The sequence below is a fragment of the Pseudoliparis swirei genome, chromosome 8 (genome assembly GCF_029220125.1).
Source record: "Pseudoliparis swirei isolate HS2019 ecotype Mariana Trench chromosome 8, NWPU_hadal_v1, whole genome shotgun sequence".
Classification (NCBI taxonomy): domain Eukaryota; kingdom Metazoa; phylum Chordata; class Actinopteri; order Perciformes; family Liparidae; genus Pseudoliparis; species Pseudoliparis swirei.
Window position 1 is genome coordinate 1,210,250 of NC_079395.1, and position 2,316 is coordinate 1,212,565.

The 2,316-nt window shown below is 49.2% G+C and overlaps 1 pseudogene; it reads left to right on the forward strand.

The window, feature by feature from the left end:
• The first annotated feature begins 221 nt into the window (after window positions 1–221).
• On the forward strand, window positions 222–2,034 carry LOC130198229 (E3 ubiquitin/ISG15 ligase TRIM25-like; annotated as a pseudogene).
• The last annotated feature ends 282 nt before the right edge of the window (window positions 2,035–2,316 follow it).

The following is a 2,316-nucleotide window of genomic DNA, read 5'->3' on the forward strand; positions in this document are numbered from 1 at the left end:
AATAAACTTTAAGGTGGTCAGTCATCCGTGTGGTCCACCCTGTGGGCAGCTCTCCATCTGATATCAAGTGGTGCTCCAAGTGATCATCTGCTTCATTAACGTTAACCTGCTACTCAGTCAGACTTACAAAAACATTTGTTATCCTTTGGGATGTTTCAGATGCAAAACTTTGTTTTTGGATTATTATTTTTGTTAAATTTTTTCGCCCTCTTTCAGCTCCTCCTCCAGGAATGAAGTACAGCTTGATAAGCCCCTCCCTCTTCCTCCTGCTCTCAAACACAGGCGGCTGCACTCTGTCCACACACTTCCTGGTTCCCTCCCACTAGAGCTGACACGCCCCGTTCACTGAACCGTCACATGTTGTTCACATCAGAAGTCAAAGCAGAGTCGCTTCTGAGGAAGTGAAACTCAGACAGTCGTTGCTCCTGAGAGGTGAAATGGAGCAGAAAGGAGTTCAGCTGGATCGGGAAACCTTCTCTTGTTCCATCTGTCTGGATCTCCTGAAGGATCCGGTGACTATTCCCTGTGGACACAGCTACTGCATGAACTGTATTAAAGCCCACTGGGAGGAAGAGGAGGAAGAAACTCCTCAGCTGCCCTCAGTGTAGGCAGACCTTCACACTGAGGCCTGTCCTGCTGAAGAACACCATGTTGGCAGTTCTAGTGGAGCAGCTGAAGAAGACTGGACTCCAAGCTGCTCCTGCTGATCACTGCTATGCTGGAGCTGAAGATGTGGCCTGTGATGTCTGCACTGGGAGGAGACTGAAGGCCTTCAAGTCCTGTCTGGTGTGTCTGGCTTTTACTGTGAGAAACACCTCCAGCCTCATTATGATGCACCTGCATATGAGAAACACAAGCTGGTGGAGCCCTCCAACCAGCTCCAGGAGAACATCTGCTCTCGTCGATGACGGTGATGAAGATGTTCTGCCGTACTGATCAGCAGTGTATCTGTTACCTCTGCTCTGTGGATGAACATAAAGGCCACGACACAGTCTCAGCTGCAGCAGAAAGGACCGAGAGGCAGAGAGAGCTGGAGGGGAGTCGACTCAACATCCAGCAGAGGATCCAGGACCGAGAGAAAGACCTGAAGCTGCTCCATCAGGAGGTGGAGGCCCTCAACCTCTCTGCTGATAAAACAGTGGAGGACAGTGAGAAGATCTTCACTGAGCTGATCCGGCTCATGGAGAACAGAAGCTCTGACGTGAAGCAGCAGGTCAGATCCCGGCAGAGAACTGAAGTGAGTCGAGTCCAAGAGCTTCAGGAGAAGCTGGAGCAGGAGATCACTGAGCTGAAGAGGAACGAGGCTGAGCTGAAGCTGCTGTCACACACAGAGGATCTCAAGCAGTTTCTCCTCCACTACCCCTCACTGTCACCACGCTGAGTCTACACACTCGTCCGGCATCGATATCCGTCCTCTGAGACACTTTGAGGACGTGGCCGGTGGCTGTGTCAGAAGTCAGAGATAAACTACAGGACGTTCTGGGGGACAAGTGGACAATCGTCTCACTGGCAGTGACTGAAGTGGACGTTTACTGTCTCCTTCACAAGCAGAGCCCGAGACCAGAGCTGGATTCTTAAGGTATTCATGTGACATCACTCTGGATCCAAACACAGCACACACGTCTGTTATTATCTGATGGGAACAGAAAAGCAACATTAATGAGAGAAGAACAGTCTTATTCTAGTCACTCAGACAGGTTCACTTCATGGTGGCAGGTCCTGAGTAGAGAGAGTCTGACTGGACGTTGTTACTGGGAGGTGGAGAGGAGCAAGAGTTCATGTAGCCGTCTCATACAAGAATATCAGCAGAACAGGGAGCGGGGATGAATGTGTGTTTGGATACAATAATAAATCTTGGGCGTTACTTTGTCACAATAACAGTTTTACATTGTATCACAACAAAGTCCAAACTCCCGTCTCTGGTCCTCAGTCCTCCAGATTAGGAGTGTACCTGGATCACAGAGCAGGTGTTCTGTCCTTCTACAGCGTCTCTGACACCATGACTCTCCTCCACAGAGTCCAGACCACATTCACTCAGCCTCTATGCTGGACTTGGGTTTGATTATTATTCTCCTGAGTCACTGCTGAGTTCAGTAAACTCAAATAGACAGAAGTGAGTTCAGGGACATCTGGTTAAAGTCTGTGTTTTAAGTCTGAAACTTATTTTGTTTCCATCATTGTCGCTGAGCAGACTTTTCTTCACCTGTCAATCAAACCTTGTGGGGGACTTGTCCATCTTCTCCTTGTTGTTGTGTAGGTGTCTGAGTTCCTGTAGGTGGCGCTCCTTCCTGTGTGTGTTGAGTCATGGAGGCTCTC